The sequence below is a fragment of the Polyodon spathula genome, chromosome 35, assembly GCF_017654505.1.
Source record: "Polyodon spathula isolate WHYD16114869_AA chromosome 35, ASM1765450v1, whole genome shotgun sequence".
Classification (NCBI taxonomy): domain Eukaryota; kingdom Metazoa; phylum Chordata; class Actinopteri; order Acipenseriformes; family Polyodontidae; genus Polyodon; species Polyodon spathula.
This window is the reverse complement of record NC_054568.1, coordinates 1,442,119-1,461,998: the sequence shown is the minus strand read 5'-3', so window position 1 is coordinate 1,461,998 and position 19,880 is coordinate 1,442,119. Positions and strand designations below refer to the sequence as shown.

Genomic DNA, 19,880 nt, shown 5'->3' with positions numbered 1-19,880 from the left:
GTATAGTTTACCTCCCCCTTCTCACAGATTGCAAAAGCATGATCTTTTTTGTAATTAAATAAAAAGCATGCAGTGTTGTGGTCTCCCAACCCTACCCATCATTAGAAATGTATAGATTTTTATATTACTTTGTGCTATTCTAAATTCATAGGCTATAAAAAAAAAAAAAAAAAAAAAAAAAAACTACAAGCTTTTTCTTTTTCTTTTCTTTCATTGTTACAATTTTTAACTTGTTATACACAGTTACAAATAACTTGGATCAAATCTGTGTGGTGAGTAGGAGGTGGCTGGAGTTAGTTTCTAGAGGGGCCCAAGCGCACAGCGCAGTGCGTCATGGGGGGGTTGTAGACAGCTGTCTCAGTCTCTGTCTGTCTGCCTGTCTTACTTTTCCACCTCCCTGTCTGTGTCTCTGTGTGGACCCTACTGTCTCATATCGAACCAGGAACACAGACACAATGTAGCCCCAGTCTACAGACAGCAGCATGAAAACATCCACACAATGTCAATAAACTGACTAACCAGGCTGCACCCAGCCAGCCGGCCACAGCAAACTCGCCAATCGTTTTATTCATGCGAAACACAGTCACAATGTTTTAAAAAGAGTTTGTGAACATGAATGAACTCGCTCTGTGCGGCCATTGTGAGCTGTAGCTGTTAGAAAGGGTTGAGGTTATTGTGAAATCCTGAATGAAACAGGGTGTGTGTCTCTGGTCTCCTCTCTCTGTCCTTCAGGGTTTCAGTCACATTAGCGGTTCAATCAGAGGCTTGAATGAATTGACAGAGGGATCATTAGAGAGGAGAGGAGGGGTCAGAGGGGAGCGATCAGACGAGACAGGCAGTGGTTAAAGTGAGGGGGGACCACCACCCCTAAATCATCTCCTCCCTACCTTAGAAAATCTAAAGGATGGGTTCCTAGATTAATCCAAAATATAAAAACTTCACAAAGACTACAAACAAGTCCTGGTTATCACCGTAGAAGAATTTAGGAGCGTCTACATGAGGGGAGTCACACTGTATAATATGACATTACAATACGAAATAAACTTTTGTAGGCTCTTAAGCTCCAAAAAATACAGGCTGTTGAGCTATATATTGATTTGAAGCTGTTCATACAATTAAGGAATTGATATTTGAACCAATTCTTAAGCAGATCAAAGAGACAACTTAACCTAACAGAGGGGTCTCTCTCATGAAAGAAACCTTATACTGGCTCCAGATGGATAAAAGAGCAGGTAGATGAGGAGGGAGGCGGAATGGAGAGGAGGTGAAGTGGAGAGAGGTGTGAGAGAGTGAGCAGAACGGAGAATAAGAATGAGACACAGCCTGTTAATCTGCTGAGCCTGTTGCTATGTGTGTGTCTGTGTGTTACTATCTGTTTGTATTGCGCTGTGTGTGTGTGTGTGTGTGTGTGTGTGTGTGTGTGTGTGTGTGTGTGTGTGTGTGTGTTAGTATCTGAGCCTGTCGCTTTGTGACTGCCTGTGTGTGTTACTATCTGTGTTTGCATGTGTGAGAGTTTAAGCATATTTAGAGGGTATGGACAAAATATTAAAAATTATTTAGCACACACACACACACACATACACACATCCCTCCTTATGTGTTAAAGAGCAGGCTGGGTGCAGGTCTGCTCTGATTGTAAAGAGCAGGCTGGGTGCGGGTCTGTGCTCTGATTGTGAAGAGCAGGCTGGGTACGGGTCTGTGCTCTGATTGTAAAGAGCAGGCTGGGTGCGGGTCTGCTCTGATTGTAAAGAGCAGGCTGGGTGCAGGTCTGTGCTCTGATTGTAAAGAGCAGGCTGGGTGCGGGTCTGTGCTCTGATTGTAAAGAGCAGGCTGGGTGCGGGTCTGTGCTCTGATTGTAAAGAGCAGGCTGGGTGCGGGTCTGCTCTGATTGTAAAGAGCAGGCTGGGTGCGGGTCTGCTCTGATTGTAAAGAGCAGGCTGGGTGCGGGTCTGTGCTCTGATTGTAAAGAGCAGGCTGGGTGCGGGTCTGCTCTGATTGTAAAGAGCAGGCTGGGTGCAGGTCTGCTCTGATTGTAAAGAGCAGGCTGGGTGCGGGTCTGCTCTGATTGTAAAGAGCAGGCTGGGTACGGGTCTGCTCTGATTGTAAAGAGCAGGCTGGGTGCGGGTCTGCTCTGATTGTAAAGAGCAGGCTGGGTGCAGGTCTGCTCTGATTGTAAAGAGCAGGCTGGGTGCAGGTCTGTGCTCTGATTGTAAAGAGCAGGCTGGGTGCAGGTCTGCTCTGATTGTAAAGAGCAGGCTGGGTGCGGGTCTGTGCTCTGATTGTAAAGAGCAGGCTGGGTGCGGGTCTGCTCTGATTGTAAAGAGCAGGCTGGGTGCGGGTCTGTGCTCTGATTGTAAAGAGCAGACTGGGTGCGGGTCTGCTCTGATTGTAAAGAGCAGACTGGGTGCGGGTCTGTGCTCTGATTGTAAAGAGCAGGCTGGGTGCGGGTCTGCTCTGATTGTAAAGAGCAGGCTGGGTGCGGGTCTGTGCTCTGATTGTAAAGAGCAGGCTGGGTGCGGGTCTGTGCTCTGATTGTAAAGAGCAGGCTGGGTGCGGGTCTGCTCTGATTGTAAAGAGCAGGCTGGGTGCGGGTCTGGGTGCGGGTCTGCTCTGATTGTAAAGAGCAGGCTGGGTGCGGGTCTGTGCTCTGATTGTAAAGAGCAGGCTGGGTGCGGGTCTGTGCTCTGATTGTAAAGAGCAGGCTGGGTGCAGGTCTGCTCTGATTGTAAAGAGCAGGCTGGGTGCGGGTCTGCTCTGATTGTAAAGAGCAGGCTGGGTGCGGGTCTGTGCTCTGATTGTAAAGAGCAGGCTGGGTGCGGGTCTGTGCTCTGATTGTGAAGAGCAGGCTGGGTGCAGGTCTTTGTCACTGTGGTGTTTGAGTGTTGTGGTGTCAGTGTTGTGTTTCATTGTCATGGTGTTGCAGTGTGGTGTGTCAGTGTGGTGTTTCGGTGTTGCAGTGTGGTGTCAGTGTTGTGTTTCAGTGTCGCGGTGTTGCAGTGTGGTGTCAGTGTTGTGTTTCAGTGTCATGGTGTGATGTCAGTGTTGTGATCTCAGTGTGATCTCACAGTTTTGGCATAGTAACCATACTGTGAGGTTTGTGCTCTGACTGCCTGTCTCCCTCTCGTCCCAGCATGCCTCTCTGACAGGAAGCCGCTCTGAGAAGGGCTCTGGTTGGTCGAGCCGGTCGCTGGGCGCTCGCTGTCGGAACTCCATCGCCTCCTGCACGGACGAGCAGCCGCACATCGGCAACTACCGTCTGCTCAAGACCATCGGCAAGGGCAACTTCGCCAAGGTCAAGCTGGGCAGACACGTCCTCACAGGCAGGGAGGTGAGAGCTGACCGCACAGTGAGCCCTGTCTATTGTCCACACATTAATCATCCCTGTCTACGGTCCACACATTAAGGAGCCCTGTCTACTGCTGTCTAATCTTCTGAATGTCATGATCTGTAAACTTGTTTAAAGCAGCTTGGAATCTTTTAAATGGTTTGTTAATGTTCTGAATGTCAGCCACAACCACAAAGAACAAATGTGGTACTTCTAACATCCACCAGGGGGCAGAGTGTGGCAGGAGGGGCAGGTTTATATTCATGGTTCAGGGTCCATTGATGAACACACAGATTTTTTATCTCTTTTTATTTCTTTGTGTTTTTTTTTCCTACAGTGAAACTAAGATTTCTGATTTCCTAACCTCCCCCTTTCTCTTCCTCTCCAATTTCAGGTTGCAATAAAAATTATTGACAAAACCCAGCTGAACCCGACCAGCCTGCAGAAGGTGAGAGGCGATGCTCTGACTGTTAATGTAGCAGTAGTGAAAGAATCACAGTGACATAGTGTCTTCTGCCATCTCTGTGTCACGGTTGCGTTAGCCTCTGGATTACTGGCTTGTGTTCTGCTGTGGTCTGCAGTGAAGTGTGGGCTCTGTTCATCGGAATTCGTTTGAATAGCAGGGATGGAAATAAGACTCTTGTTGCATAGCAGTTTGAGCCATTCCAGGTTTTACTGAGAGTTTAATAAGAAGACACACCTGAGCTTGTTAGCTAAACACTGGGGTTAGTCAAGCTGCTAGTAAAACCTGGACTGGGTGAATCTGCTATGCAATAGAAGTTTACTCAGTAAGCTGTTCGGAATGAGAGAGGGGGAGAGTGAGTGAGTTTTGATTTCTCACGGTGTGGGTGAGTGTGTCACTGTGGGAGTCGGGCGCAGTGTGGAGGGGTGATGGGTTTTGATTCCTCACACAGTGGGTGAGTGTGTCACTGTGGGGGTGGGGGGGGCAGTGTGGAGGGGTGATGGGTTTTGATTCCTCACGGTGTGGGTGAGTGTGTCACTGTGGGAGTGGGGGGGCAGTGTGGAGGGGTGATGGGTTTTGATTCCTCATGGTGTGGGTGAGTGTGTCACTGTGGGGGTGGGGGGCAGTGTGGAGTGGTGATGGGTTTTGATTCCTCACACAGTAGGTGAGTGTGTCACTGTGGGGGTGGGGGGCAGTGTGGAGGGGTGATGGGTTTTGATTCCTCACGGTGTGGGTGAGTGTCACTGTGGGGGTGGGGGGAGCAGTGTGGAGGGGTGATGGATTAACCGATGTGTGTTCCATTCCCACAACAGTGACACCCTGGGAGTGGGGAGGCAGTGTGGAGGGGTGATAACCCAAAAGGGGTCATGTGTCACCAGTCACACATGTCACGACCTCAGCCCGCGATTGCACACCTCGGGTGACGGGTTTTGATTTCTCACGGTGTGGGTGTGTGTGTCACTATGGGAGTGGGGTGGTGTCACACTGTGGGGGTGGTAATGAGGTGCATTGTCCAGGGGTGATGACCCCCCACGTTTTTTGATTCCCACACCCGGGGTGGAGTAGTGATCACTGCGGGAGTCGGGGGGGGATTGACTACCCAAACCTGTGGAGGGGGACCCACTCCCACATTTCACCCGAGTTCCGCCACCAGGTGTGGGTCACACCTCCCACTATGGTAGGAGGGGGGCAGTGTGGAGATGGTAAGGGTTTGATTCCCCTCCGTCCACAGTGGTGGGTGAGGTGACCCCTCACTGTGGGGGGTGACCGTCCACCAGTGTGGACTACCCAGTTTATGAGTGCCAATTCCACCCACAGTGAGGTGATGCCTCACTGTGGGGGTGGATGGGTGGGGGCAGTTGTGAGGCGTCACATGGAGTGCCACACCTCACCTCACACAGTGTGACAGCCCCAGTGTTTCCCCGTCCACCTGTGGGGGGGTGTTGATTGTGAAGGAGTTGTGATACCTCACTCAGTGGTTGAGTGTGTCCCTACCCCCCCCCGTGGGGGGGGGCGGTGTGGAGGGGTGATGGGTTTTGATTCCTCACGGTGTGGGTGAGTGTGTCACTGTGGGGGTGGGGGGGGCAGTGTGGAGGGGTGATGGGTTTTGATTCCTCACACAGTAGGTGAGTGTGTCACTGTGGGGGTGGGGGGGGCAGTGTGGAGGGGTGATGGGTTTTGATTCCTCACGGTGTGGGTGAGTGTGTCACTGTGGGGGGGGGGGGGGCAGTGTGGAGGGGTGATGGGTTTTGATTCCTCACGGTGTGGGTGAGTGTGTCACTGTGGGGTCCTCATGTGGGGTGGGGGTTTTGTGATTCTAATATATTATGTTTCTCACGGATGGGGGTGGGGGGTGATGGGTGGGTTTTGATTCCCCTCAGATTCCTCACGGTGTGGGTGAGTGTCACTGTGGGAGTGGGGGAGCTCACTGTGGGGGTGGAGGGGTGATGGGTTTTGATTCCTCACGGTGTTGGTGAGTGTCACTGTGGGGGTGATGGGCAGTGTTGATTCCTCATGGATTTTGATTCCTCACGGTGTGGGTGATGTGTCACTGTGGGGGTGGGGGGGCAGTGTGGAGGGGTGTCCTGCAAAACTAGGAGAGGTGATAGGGTTTGTACTCTCCACTGTGTGGGATGGAGGGTGACATGTGTTTTGTATCCTCCTCACTGGTGGGGGTGGAGGGGTGAGTGGGTTTTATTCCTCCCTGTGGGGGTGGGAGGGGTGGATGGGTTTTGATTTCCTCACTGTTGGGGTGGACGGTGATGGTTTTTGATTCCCCCTGGGGGGGTGGAGTGGTGATGGTTTGATTCCTCCACTAGCTGGGCTGGGAGGGGTGATGTGGTTTGATTTCCTCCCCCCCCGTGGAAGGGTGATGGGTGTTTGAATTCCTCCTGTGTGGGTGGAGGGGTGATTGGGTTATGATTCCTTCACTGTGGGGGTGGAAGGGGTGACTACCAAACTAAGGGTGACACCCTGCTTCCTCACGACACAGGGTGTGGAGTGGATGTTTTTTTTTCCTCCCTGTACCCAAACTAAGGAGTTTTGATTCCTCACTGTGGGGTGGAGGGGTCATGGGTTTGGCGGTGTGGAGGGGTGATGGGTTTTGATTCCTCACTGTGGGGGTGGAGGGGTGATGGGTTTTGATTCCTCACTGATGGGTTTTGAGGGGTGGGGGGTTGGAGGGTGCCTGGGGTTTTGATTCCTCACACTGCTTGGTGAGGGTGGGCGGAGGTGATGGAGTGTTTGATTATTTCCCCACTGTGGGGGTGGTAGGGGTTGTGGTTTTTGATTCCTCACTAGTGGGGGGTGGAGGGGTGGATGGTTTTTTGATTCCTCCCCACTGTGGAGTGAGGGGTGAACCTCCCCACTCCCGCGTTTTGATTCCTCCCCACTTGTGGGGGTGGACCACCTCCCACCACTACCAACACTTTTGTGATTTTCCCCACTGGTGGGGTGGAGTGGTGTGATGGGTGACACCCCCATGATCCCACTCCTCCCCACTACCAGGAGGGTGAAGGGTTTTCACCCCACTGTCACCGTGGACCCACACCCGGGTGGAATGGGTGACACCCCAAGCCTTGTGGGGAACTGGAGGAGTTACACCCCCACTGGGGGTTGGACCCACTGATGGTTTTTTGAAGGAGTCACCAGGGGTGGCAGTGTGTAGGGGTGATGGGTTTTGATTCCTCACTGTGGGGGTGGAGGGGTGATGGGTTTTGATTCCTCACACAGTAGGTGGAGGGGTGATGGGTTTTGATTCCTCACTGTGGGGGTGGAGGGGTGATGGGTTTTGATTCCTCACTGTGGGGGTGGAGGGGTGATGGGTTTTGATTCCTCACTGTGGGGGTGGAGGGGTGATGGGTTTTGATTCCTCACTGTGGGGGTCAACAGAGTGGATCAGCAATGGCAAAGGGAAGCCTGGAGAGTGCTGGGGCTGCAAACAGTGATGGATAGAGAGGAGAAACAGGTTAGAGAGGATTCGAGATTCCTTCCAGCACCTTGGTGAGTCCATTGTGTTGGGTGGGTGACACCTTTCCGCTCCCCACTGTGGTGAGGTCGGATATTGTGACCCCCCCACTGGGTCACCCAGCCTGTGGATCATAGGCAAACAGTACAGCAGGGGTGATGGGTTTTGATTCCTCACTGTGGGGGTGGAGGGGTGATGGGTTTTGATTCATGGTGTAAAGGCTGTAGTGCTGACCTTTGTTAATCCAGTAGTCATACTGCTCCAAGAATCAACAGAGTGGATCAGCAATGGCAAAGGGAAGCCTGGAGAGAGCTGGGGCTGCAAACAGTGATGGATAGAGAGGAGAAACAGGTTAGAGAGGATTCGAGACACCTTCCAGCACCTTGTGGAGTCAATATTGTGTTGTGTCAAGGCTGTGATCAGGGCAAACAGTGGGGAGGAATGGGGTTCTCCTACACACGACTTTGGGTCATTCTGTGTTACCTTCAATCTTCTCGGGATGTTTTTTTTTTATTTATTCAATTTATTTTTCGGAATTTGAAGTACATTACTTAACCTCAGTCGTCTGTCTGTCGGTTATTTATGTTAAAACAATGGTGGTAAATGCAGTAGTAATAAAATAACCGTGTACAATTCATTGATTTCACTAGGAAGACTTTGTCAGTTCAGTGTTACCATAAAATCAGGACAGGAAATCTCTCTCTCAATTCAAATATTTTTTTTTTATTGGCATGACTACATTACAAGTACAGTATTGCCAAACACAACAAATAAACATGACTAAACATCACGTATCAATGAACAGAAGGGCCCCCTACGCCAGGAACAGTACAACTCGCTCTCTCATTTTGGCCCCTTCCATTGTGCTCTCGAGGACCCCTGAATCTGCAGTCTGTCTGTCTGTAAGGCGTCTACTCGTAAAGCGTCCGTATCTCGTGATACCGCTTCCGTTCGTATAATCTCTAGCTCCTCGTTCTTCCCCCGGATCTCCGGCCAATACTTCACCCTGATCCACGTTAATCTATCATCCTGGGCTTAGTATCTGGCCCAGTTCCTGTCTCACCTCTACTCAACTCGGGTAACGCGCGTCCTCACCCCTCCCATTCTCCGCGCATCGAGCTCCCTCGTCACTCATCTTTCAGACTCACTCTCTCTCTCTCTCTCTCATCTCTCTCTCTCACTCTTTTTTTGTCACATGATACCCTTTCTCCAAAAACCCTTTTCCTTTCTCTCGTCTTTACTGTTATGTCTTTCTTTACTTTCTCCTCTATCTCCTCCGCTCTTTCCTCTTTTGGGCGCCCCCTTCCATTGTGCTCTCAGGACGAACCCTGGTAGCAGTCCCATTGTGTGCCTGTCTGCTTCCCAACCCCTTCAGAATTCCATCACTTTACTCCCCTCTCTCAAAGTAGCAGTGCCCCTTTATCAGCCTGTATCCCTCTGGTAAAATCAAAGCACAGTGTAGAGTAAAGCATAGAGTAATAATGAACCATCCATTCTCATAGTGTACTGCTTTGGTATCCCCTGGCAAAAGAAAAAAAAAAAGCGAAAAAGAAGTGTGTTTGTCTGTCTCTTTGTGTGTGTGTGTTTTGTCTTTGTGTCTCTTTGTGTGAGTGGTGATTTGTCACTTTTGGGTCCCCTCTGTGCGTCCATCTTTCCTCTGTGTGTGTATCTTTGTCTTGTTTGTCTCTGAACTCTCTTTTTTGTGTGTGTGGTTAGAAACACTTTGTGCTGTGTGTGTGTTTGTGTGTTCCTTTGTGCTCGCACACCTTTCTGTCTTCTGTTGTGGGTGTTTGTGTTTGTCTCCTTTGTGTCGTCTTCTGTCTGTGTGTGTGTGTCTGATTCAGCTGGACTGGTTAAACATGTAAAGAGGTTGCCTGTTTACATGTTGCTGGGGGATTGTGGAATAGGGATGCTGAGTGCTGGAAGACTTCCCATCAGTCCCTGGGGTGCTGGCATAGTATGACAAGGTCTCCATAGCAACAGTTATGTCACAGTGCCTGGGGAATGAACCAGGAAGCGGGATTATCTGATTATTATTACTTACACGGGTGCTGGCACAGCTCTGACAAAGGTCATCTCCATGTGATCGCCAGTCTCATGTCACAGTGCACCTGGGGAATGAACCATCGAAACACGGAGGATTATCTGATTAATTATGAGATACACAGAGCAGACTGTAGCTTGCTGGAGCTCTAGCTCTCTCCTCTCACCTCAGGAGGCGGGGCAGAGCAGATGTATGAATGTCAAACAATAACTAGTGACATTCAGAGGGAGAGCAATGTAGAGCAGCTGAGCTCTCTCTCTCTCTCTCTCTCTCGCTCAGATTATCAAATGTCAAAACAAGATAAGCAGCAGAGCAGATGTATTGAGTGTGCGCTGTGCTCTTTCACTGAGGAGCGGGCAGAGCAGATGTATTGAGTGTGCGCTGTGCTCTTTCACTGAGGAGCGGGCAGAGCAGATGTATTGAGTGTGCGCTGTGCTCTTTCACTGAGGAGCGGGCAGAGCAGATGTATTGAGTGTGCGCTGTGCTCTTTCACTGAAGAGGCTGCAGAGCAGATGTATTGAGTGTGCGCTGTGCTCTTTCACTGAGGAGCGGGCAGAGCAGATGTATTGAGTGTGCGCTGTGCTCTTTCACTGAGGAGCGGGCAGAGCAGATGTATTGAGTGTGCGCTGTGCTCTTTCACTGAGGAGCGGGCAGAGCAGATGTATTGAGTGTGCGCTGTGCTCTTTCACTGAGGAGCGGGCAGAGCAGATGTATTGAGTGTGCGCTGTGCTCTTTCACTGAGGAGGCTGCAGAGCACAGGAAGGAGATTCCTGATTCTCGTTCAGATGTCTTTATTAGCTTGACAGTCATTGCCAGAGTTCATGCAGCAATAGTGATCTGTGATCTCCGATACCTCTTCAGCGTATTTCTCTCTGTACAGTGGAGGATGCAACGTGTCTCTGATTCAGTCTCTCCACTGTCGCACTGGTTACAGAGTCCAGCACTCTAGGGTTCCAGTGTAATGTGTGTCTGCCTGTTACAATCTCTCTCCCTCTTCTCACTCTCTTTACCAGTTTTTAAAAAATAACTTTTATAATGCTTTTACTGTGCTTTATCACACTTTACCATGCTTTCACTGTGGCTAATCATGGCATATCACCCTGTGCTGGTGCTTTCTTTCTTCTGTGGGAACATATTTTTTCAAAGAAGTCGCACATGCGAGTCAATCATGTTACAGTGAGCACTCGTGACCGTGAGCGGCTAGAGTGTGTGAGAGAGAGAGAGAGAGAGAGAGAGAGGATCTTCGAAAATACTACAAATTTTCTGTGGAAACGTCCACTGTTCCAGTTCTGCATTAAAAAACACCTCAAGTGTGAAACACACTGCAGACACACACGCAGTGCACAGGACCCACTGCATTCACACACACACACACACACACACACACACACACACACACACACACACAGACACAGAGCAGCCAGAGAAAGAGCAGCACACAAGCCTGAACGTGATCGAAGGAGCCAGCATGTGAGCACAGAGAAAGAGCAGCACACAAGCTGAACTGAGGAGGGGAGCATGGAGCAAAGTGAAACTGGAGAGTGTGTTGAACTACGAAGAGATGCTGCTGAATTAACTGAAATGAACTTAAACAAATACATAACACACTGACTGTCTCTGTGTGGTTTTCTCTGCAGTGTGTGGGGTGTCGGGGCTGGTGTGAGAGTCAGGAGTGAGGGGCTGGTATGAGAGTTAGGAGTGAGGCTGTTGTGAGGGGCTAGTGTGAGAGTCAGGAGTGAGGGGCTGGTATGAGAGTTAGGAGTGAGGCTGATGTGAGAGTCAGGAGTGAGAGTCAGGAGTGAGGGGCTGGTATGAGAGTTAGGAGTGAGGCTGGTGTGAGGGGCTAGTGTGAGTCAGGTGTGAGAGTCTGGCGTGAGAGGAGTGAGATGCTGGTGTGTTGCTTGCTGTGTGTTTCTTGGTACACAGTGCTGATGGTGTCACTCTGGCTGTCTCTCTGATGAAGCCTCGCACAATATCGCACTTTAGCCGATTCATCTGCACCTCAGTCTGACTTCATAATCTTTAATCCACAAACCTCTCTCTCTCTCGCTCACTGACATACTGTTGATCTCTTGTAGCTTTTTTTCATAAAGATTGAACTGTTTAGTATGAAGTATGGTGATGACATTCTTCAGCTCAAGATATGGAGAGGATCTGAATCTGGAGTCTGTCCGTCTGTCACGCTTCTATTTTAAAGTGTATTAAGTGAACCGCATGCTGGATTATGATGAGACTTGCTGAGGACATTCTTTATATGATGAATCATCATCCTGGGGTGTCTGGAGTCTATCTGTCTGTCCTGTAGGACCCACAAGACTCAAGTCGACAGAGCGATTGAAAGATCTACGAAAAAAAGGTCGAGAAATCTCTCCATCGCCACGCTACCTCATCTTCCGCTAATATAGGAGTTATGTATCCACTCGACTTCCAAGTTTTTCATTTTTCCAGAGGTATTAAGTAATCGCTTTGGATCATGTCAATTACTGAGGTACATGTGTCAACCAGTAACACACCAGTGCAACACCAGTACAGTACCTGTACAGTACCAGTAACACACCAGTCCCATCCTGCGTTGTGTTTGCGTGTGGTGCTGTGTAACACTGTGTAACTCTGTGCTGCTGTGTTCTGCAGTGAAGCTGTTTGAAGTGATTGAGACGGAAAAGACTCTCTACCTGATCATGGAGTACGCCAGCGGGGGTGAGTGAGGGGGGGTACAGACTCTCTACATGACCAGTAACACACCAGTGCAACACCAGTACAGTACTAGCTGTACAGTACCAGTAACACACCAGTCCCATCCTGCGTTGTGTTTGCGTGTGGTGCTGTGTAACACTGTGTAACTCTGGAAAAGTGCTACGCCAGCGGGGGTGAGTGAGGCAGTGTACAGACTCTCTACCTGATCATGGAGTACGCCAGCGGGGGTGAGTGACGGGTACAGACTCTCTACCTGATCATGGAGTACGCCAGCGGGGGTGAGTGAGGGGGGTACAGACTCTCTACCTGATCATGAAGTACGCCAGCGGGGGTGAGTGAGGGGGGTACAGACTCTCTACCTGATCATGGAGTACGCCAGCGGGGGTGAGTGAGGGGGGTACAGACTCTCTACCTGATCATGGAGTACGCCAGCGGGGGTGAGTGAGGGGGGTACAGACTCTCTACCTGATCATGAAGTACGCCAGCGGGGGTGAGTGAGGGGGGTACAGACTCTCTACCTGATCATGGAGTACGCCAGCGGGGGTGAGTGAGGGGGGTACAGACTCTCTACCTGATCATGAAGTACGCCAGCGGGGGTGAGTGAGGGGGGTACAGACTCTCTACCTGATCATGGAGTACGCTAGCGGGGGTGAGTGAGGGGGGTACAGACTCTCTACCTGATCATGGAGTACGCCAGCGGGGGTGAGTGAGGGGGGGTACAGACTCTCTACCTGATCATGGAGTACGCCAGTACTTTCTTGCACTTTTGGTATATATTTACAGAATTCTGCATGAAGAATTTCTGTTGGGTGTTTCTCCCACTTTGTAGTCCTGCTTTTTCTTTGAATGCATTCACTGCCAGGTTAAAGCTCCCATATGCGCTGATGGTCAGACCCAGGTAGGTGTAGCTGGTGCTATGCTCCAGTGGTGTTGCCCAGAGTGAAGCAGTACCTGTTTCCCTGAAATCTGGCTTTCTTCTGGAAGATCATAACTCTGGTCTTGTCCAGGTTTACTGCCAGTGCCCAGGTGTGACAGTGCTGCTCTAGCAGCACCAGGCTCTGCTGCAGCCCCTGCTCTGTGGGTGACAGCAGGACCAGGTCATCTGCATAAAGCAGGAATTTTCTGTGTCGTGTAGAGTGAGTCCAGGGACTGCAGACTGTTCTGCACTGTAGTCAACTCATTGATGTAGATGCTGAACATTGTGGAGCTCAGACTGCAGCCCTGTCTCACTCCACGCGACTGTATGAAGAATTCTGTTCTTTTGTTACCAATTTTCACACTGCACTTATTTTCTGAGTATATTGACTTTATTATGTCATATACTTTACCCCCGACACCACTTTGGAGAAGTTTATAAAATAGTCAGTTGTGCCAAATTTGAATCGGATGTTTTTTTAAAAATCAGTAGAACATGCAAATATTTCTCCTGTGTTTGTTTGGTGGACGTGTTTGTTTATTTGAGTGTGTCGGGTGTAAATGTGGTCAGAGATGTGGTGGTTTGGTCCCTTTGTCTGTCTCTCCCTCTGTCCTTGTCCTTGTCCATCTCTCTCTCTCTCTCTCTCCCTCTCCCGTCCCTCTCCCTCTCTGTGTCTGTCTGTCCCTCTCTCTGATCTGTGTGTGTCCCTCTCTCTCCATGTGATTCTGATCTCTGTCCCTCTCTCTGTGTGTCCCTCTCTCTGCATGTCTGTCTGATCTCTGTGTCTGTCTCGGCAGGTGAAGTGTTTGACTACCTCGTGTCTCACGGGAGGATGAAGGAGAAAGAGGCGCGATCCAAATTCAGACAGGTGAGACTGACCCTGAATCCTGACCCTTCCTGTTTTCTGTAGAGATCATGCGACGGTGTGCAGAGCCCACTGTTCGACTGTCCGGCTCGAACTGCACAGGCGGGGGTAGCTGGAGTCGATTGGGCTGATTCACCATTAGAGTGAAACTCAGGTTGATTCACCATTGAGAGTGAAAGGCTGAAGACACGGCTGCTCGAGTTTCTGATGACTGCTGTCATCTAGTTGATGTCAGATATTGACGACTGAATTGCTGTTGCTAATTGACAGTTATTTTAAGCGAAGTTGACACCTGTTTGCACGCTGTCTCTGAGAAAGGCCAGATTTCAAAATATTTCCACTGTGCTTCAGGAAACCCACCGGCTACACTTTCTCAAATTTCCAGGAAAAATACTGAGTTGTGAGCTTCTTCAGTTTCTCTTTTACCTCCGCTGGTTATTTCGTGACAATATTTGCTAATTCTGTTTTCACCTTCTTTTGTATTGTGGTCTTTATATTCTGCACATCTAACATCCCAAAAACAGAAACTCTCCTCAGGCATCCACTTCTCTGTAGCCCTGCTCCCTATTTAGCAACATGGAGAGTTTAATCAGGTGAGTAGAAAATACAATCTCATTGGGTGAGCACACACAGACACACATAAAACATTGTCGTGTGAATTGCTGGAAACAGAGTCCTGTTCTATTCTAGCAGTTCGATTGCCGTTCGAACATTTTTGACACACGGTCAATTTTTATTACTAATTTAAGTTACCAAGAAAACAGCAGCCATCAGAAACTCATTTCACTTTGAATGCAAATCAGCCGATCGACACCAGCGACCCTCGCCCTCATTTCTGTGGAGTGCGATCTGAATAATCTAATAATCGGTTTGTGCAGCACAGTGAGACCTTCCACCCTAGCTGCACTCTCTCACGCTCTCTATCTCTCTCCCTCACGCTCTCTATCTCTCTCCCTCACGCTCTCTATCTCTCTCCCTCACGCTCTCTATCTCTCTCCCTCTCTCTCTCTCTCACTCTCTCATCTCTCTCTCTCTCTCCCTCACGCTCTCCATCTCTCTCCCTCACGCTCTCCATCTCTCCCTCACGCTCTCCATCTCTCCCTCACGCTCTCCATCTCTCTCCCTCACGCTCTCTCATCTCTCCCTCACGCTCTCCTCTCTCCCTCACGCTCTCCTCTCTCCCTCACGCTCTCATCTCTCTCTCTCATCTCTCTCTCCCTCACGCTCTCTCTCTCTCCCTCACGCTCTCTCTCTCTCTCCCTCACGCTCTCTCTCTCTCTCCCTCACGCTCTCTCTCTCTCTCCCTCACGCTCTCTCTCTCTCTCTCCCTCACGCTCTCCATCTCTCTCCCTCACGCTCTCCATCTCTCTCCCTCACGCTCTCCATCTCTCTCCCTCACGCTCTCCATCTCTCTCCCTCACGCTCTCTATCTCTCTCCCTCACGCTCTCTCTCTCTCTCCCTCACGCTCTCCATCTCTCTCCCTCACGCTCTCTCTCTCTCCCTCACGCTCTCTCTCTCTCCCTCACGCTCTCTCTCTCTCCCTCACGCTATCTCTCTCTCCCTCACGCTCTCTCTCTCCCTCACGCTCTCTCATCTCTCTCCCTCACGCTCTCCATCTCTCTCCCTCACGCTCTCCTCTCTCTCCCTCACGCTCTCCTATCTCTCTCCCTCACGCTCTCCATCTCTCCCTCACGCTCTCCATCTCTCCCTCACGCTCTCCATCTCTCTCACGCCTCCATCTCTCTCTCTCTCTCTCCCTCACGCTCTCCATCTCTCCCTCACGCTCTCCATCTCTCTCCCTCACGCTCTCCATCTCTCTCTCACGCTCTCCATCTCTCCCTCACGCTCTCTCTCTCCCTCACGCTCTCCATCTCTCTCCCTCACGCTCTCCATCTCTCCCTCACGCTCTCTATCTCTCTCTCCCTCACGCTCTCTATCTCTCTCCCTCACACTCTCTATCTCTCTCTCCCTCACACTCTCTACGCTCTCTCTCTCTCCCTCACGCTATCTCTCTCTCCCTCACGCTCTCCTCTCTCTCCCTCACGCTCTCTCTCTCTCCCTCACGCTCTCTCTATCTCTCTCCCTCACGCTCTCCATCTCTCTCCCTCACGCTCTCCATCTCTCTCCCTCACGCTCTCTATCTCTGTCGCTATCTCCCTCACACTCTCTATCTCTCTCTCTCCCTCACGCTATCTCTCTCTCCCTCACGCTCTCTCTATCTCTCTCCCTCACGCTCTCCATCTCTCCCTCACGCTCTCCATCTCTCCCTCACGCTCTCCATCTCTCCCTCACGCTCTCCATCTCTCCCTCACGCTCTCTCTCTCTCCCTCACGCTATCTCTCTCTCCTTCACGCTCTCTCTCTCTCTCCCTCACGCTCTCCATCTCTCTCCCTCGTCACAGAGAGCGAGTGTTCGAGATATAGAGAGAGAGTGAGTGCTCTAGAGACAGATCTCATCTCTCGAGCGTCACGTCCGAGAGAGTGCTAGCGATATAGAGAAGGGAGTGCGAGAGAGTAGAGTAAGTGCGAGAGGTATCGATGAGAAGTGCGGAGAGAGGAGTGCGAGAGATAGAGCGAGGGAGTGATCTCCCTCTCCCCACTCAAACACCCCCTCCGTCAGAGAGACCAGCGCTCTTAGAGAGTGTCAGACGGGCAGAGAGAGGAGTGCGACATCTCGCTCTCGGCTCATAGACTCCCTCTCTCCTCTGAGTGCACAGCAGGCAGAGAGAGAAGAGGGAGTGCTATGAAGTGCGATATATATCTATAATAGGGAGTGGCTCTTCCTCACGCTCTCTATCTCTCTCCCTCACGCTCTCTCTCTCTCCCTCACGCTCTCTCTATCTCTCTCCCTCACGCTCTCTATCTCTCTTCCTCACGCTCTCCATCTCTCTCCCTCACGCTCTCTATCTCTCTTCCCTCACGCTCTCTATCTCTCTCTCACGCTCACATCTCTCTCTCACGCTCTCTATCTCTCTCCCTCACGCTCTCTATCTCTCTCCCTCACGCTCTCTCTATCTCTCTCCCTCACGCTCTCCATCTCTCTCTCCCTCACGCTCTATCTATCTCTCTCCCTCACGCTCTCCATCTCTCCCTCACGCTCACGCTCTCTCACGCTCTCTCTCTCTCCCTCACGCTCTCTATCTCTCTCACGCTCTCCATCTCTCTCCCTCACGCTCTCTATCTCTCTCTCCTCACGCTCACGCTCTCTATCTCTCTCCCTCACGCTCTCTATCTCTCTCCCTCACGCTCTCTATCTCTCTTCCTCACGCTCTCTATCTCTCTCCCTCACGCTCTCTATCTCTCTTCCTCACGCTCTCTATCTCTCTCCCTCACGCTCTCTATCTCTCTCCCTCACGCTCTCTATCTCTCTCCCTCACGCTCTCTCTCTCTCTTCCTCACGCTCTCTATCTCTCTCCCTCACGCTCTCTCTCTCTCCCTCACGCTCTCTATCTCTCTCCCTCACGCTCTCTATCTCTCTCCCTCACGCTCTCTATCTCTCTCCCTCACGCTCTCTATCTCTCTCCCTCACACTCTCTATCTCTCTCCCTCACACTCTCTCTCTCGTGCTGTGCACTACTGTCACGAGAAGAACATCGTTCACAGGGACCTCAAGGTGAGGCGGGGTCTCAATACAGATTGTACCTCCAGACAAGGGAGTGGATATCTCCTCTCCCCTCTTCCTCCCTCCTCTTCTCCATCTCGATCTCTCTCCCCCCTCCTCTCTCTCCTCTCTGTACATGGTCGTTTGGTTTGTCAGGTTATTGATGAACTCCTGATAATGTCAGCTCTGCTTATTGTCACAAAGTGTGCTTGCTCCCTGTGCCTAGTCTGCTCTTCCTCTCACTCTATCCTCAAGCTTCCTCACGCTATTCTCACTCATCTCAGTCCGGACGCCACTCCCAAGGTATCTCTCTCCTCCCTCTCTCGAGACATGTACCATGCAAACCAACATGTACCAGGGACCAGGGTGAGGCGTGGTAATCGTACCCCTTCCAGACAAGGGGAGTGATACTCTTGAGACTCTACTTTACAAAAAGTCGACCCCTCCTCTCTCTCTCCCCTCTGTACGAAATAACAGCTCTGTTTCACACGAACGAGGTGACACGTCACTATAGCTCTGTGACGCAGCAGACATCTCTTCGAAGATGGTCGCTCTATCTCGTGCTCTTCTCATCTCCTCTGCATGCTCTCTCTCTCTCTCTCTCCTCTCTCTCTCAGGCTGAGAACCTGCTCCTCAATGCTGACTCCAATATCAAGATTGCTGACTTTGGCTTCAGCAATGAGTTCACTCTGGGCTCCAAGCTGGACACCTTCTGCGGCTCGCCCCCCTACGCTGCCCCCGAGCTCTTCCAGGGCAAGAAATACGACGGGCCCGAGGTGGACATCTGGAGCCTGGGAGTCATCCTCTACACCCTGGTCAGCGGATCACTGCCCTTCGACGGGCAGAACCTCAAGGTGAATGGGGAGGGGCTAGGGGAGGTGCTAGGGTTTAGATTGGGACTCATCCTCTATACACTGGTCAGCGGATCACTGCCCTTCGATGGGCAGACCCTCAAAATGAAGGGATGGGGTTAGGGGGAGAGGGGAGGGATCATCTCTCAACACTGCAGGACGGAGAACTCCACTCGACACTGCAGAGCTGTATAGAGGTCTGTAGGAAAGAGAACTCCACTCTCAACACTGCAGAGCTGTATAGAGGTCTATAGGAAAGCAGATCTCCACTCTCAACACTGCAGAGCTGTATAGAGGTCTCTCACTGAAGTTGCTGTAGTCTAGTCCCTTCATCAGTAGTTAAACAACTTTGTTGAAACCACTGTTGGCTGTTACTTTCCGTTACAGCTCACGACACTACGACATCCTTGACTCCCCTGTTGTAACGACAACATTGTTCTCTACAGACAGTGAGACTCTCTGTGTGTCTCTGTGTGTGTTTGTCTGTGTGTCACTGTGTCTGTCTCTGTCTGTCTCTTTCTGTGTGGGACACAGTGATCTCAGACAGAGAAAGATCTCCCGCCCCTCCTCATCTCATCCATCGTCCTCTCTCACTCTCGTTCCTGACTATCTCTCTCTCTCTCTCTCTCTCTCTCTCTGTGTCTGTGTGCCTGTCCGTCTGTCTCTGTCTGTCTGTCTGCAGGAGCTGAGGGAGAGGGTGCTCAGGGGGAAGTACCGCGTCCCCTTCTACATGTCCACTGACTGTGAGAACATCCTGCGCCGCTTCCTGGTGCTCAACCCATCCAAGCGCTGCACCCTGGAGGTGAGGAGGGGAACTGCAGCGCAAACACCAAGGAATCTGTTACAGTTAGACTATGGTTAAGGCTTCTAGTTTTGGGCTTTTATTTTTGTTCACTTGATGTCCCTTTTAAACATATTTTTTGCTGATTTGCTTTCTTAATCAAACACTAATTACCAAAGGAAGTTGTTTCTTTTTACCCTCATATCTTGATTGAGTTTACAAACGACGTGCTTTGATCTCACCTGATTCTACTTGAACCTGCATTTCGTTCTGGCTCTAATCACTGCTTTCAGCTTATTCATTTCCACTGCGCTGGTTTCGAGAAGCGCGTCACTAATTTAAACAATCTGGTATCCAGTTAAGACTTAACAACTATTAATTAAGGTTTAAAGGCAGGGAGAGATGGAAAATAAAACCCCAAAACTAGAAGCCCATTCTATGGTATTGGGTGCCATGTACGATTAAGCTGATATCCACGCCACTGTTGAGAGGTCAGAGTGGCTTTGTCACCAGTGGGCTTACTGCCTGCTTGTATTTCACACCGCAGCCTGGACTAGATGTGTATATAATATGCATAGCTAGTGTGTGATGTAATCTCCATCTGATACCTGCAGTTATCAGCACCATATTAGTATTGAAATGCTAAAAAAGTGACATTCCAAAGCTATGTAACCTTCACACTGCTAAAGACTCTCTCTGTGTCTGTCTGTCTGCCTCTCTCTCTCTCTCTCTCTCTCAATTCAAAGGTGCGTTACTGGCATGAATACAGCAGAAGTATTGCCAAAGCAATTCCAAAATAAATAATACAAAAATAAATAAAATATCATACCAAATGATTATAAATTAAAAAGATACAAGCATGTTAAATGAAACA

The 19,880-nt window shown here is 50.4% G+C and overlaps 1 pseudogene; it reads left to right on the top strand.

The window, feature by feature from the left end:
* LOC121303739 overlaps positions 1–19,880 on the top strand; it is a 48,031-nt pseudogene that overhangs the window by 8,069 nt on the left and 20,082 nt on the right.